The 289-nt window shown below is 40.1% G+C and overlaps 1 protein-coding gene across 1 annotated transcript in view; it reads left to right on the top strand.

Annotated features, from left to right (window-relative positions):
* CSUI_007897 (protein emb- isoform related) overlaps window positions 1-289 on the top strand; it is a gene marked incomplete at its 3' end in the record, with an annotated part of 7,445 nt that overhangs the window by 399 nt on the left and 6,757 nt on the right. The window lies entirely within an intron of this gene.

The following is a 289-nucleotide window of genomic DNA, read 5'->3' as shown; positions in this document are numbered from 1 at the left end:
GATGTATGTATTCTGATCTGTCTGTGTATCTTGGTGTGTGTTCGTAAAGATGAGACCTATGGGGCAGTTGTCTCGGTTAAAAAGAGGATCGACATTTTGCGCGGGTCAAAGAGCAAGGCAGAGGGAGCGAAGGATGATCCCTACTCAAGTGTATGTACACCTCATAAAAGCATTCGGCAATATCTGTCTGTCTATACTTTTCGTATATTGAATGCTTATGTTCCAATTTTTCTTCGTGAGAATTCTCTCTGTTGATTCTTCTTGAGATCTCTATCGATCTTTAATCTAT

The sequence above is a fragment of the Cystoisospora suis genome (genome assembly GCF_002600585.1).
Source record: "Cystoisospora suis strain Wien I chromosome Unknown contig_4276, whole genome shotgun sequence".
Lineage (NCBI taxonomy): Eukaryota > Apicomplexa > Conoidasida > Eucoccidiorida > Sarcocystidae > Cystoisospora > Cystoisospora suis.
This window is presented reverse-complemented; position numbering and strand designations above follow the sequence as displayed.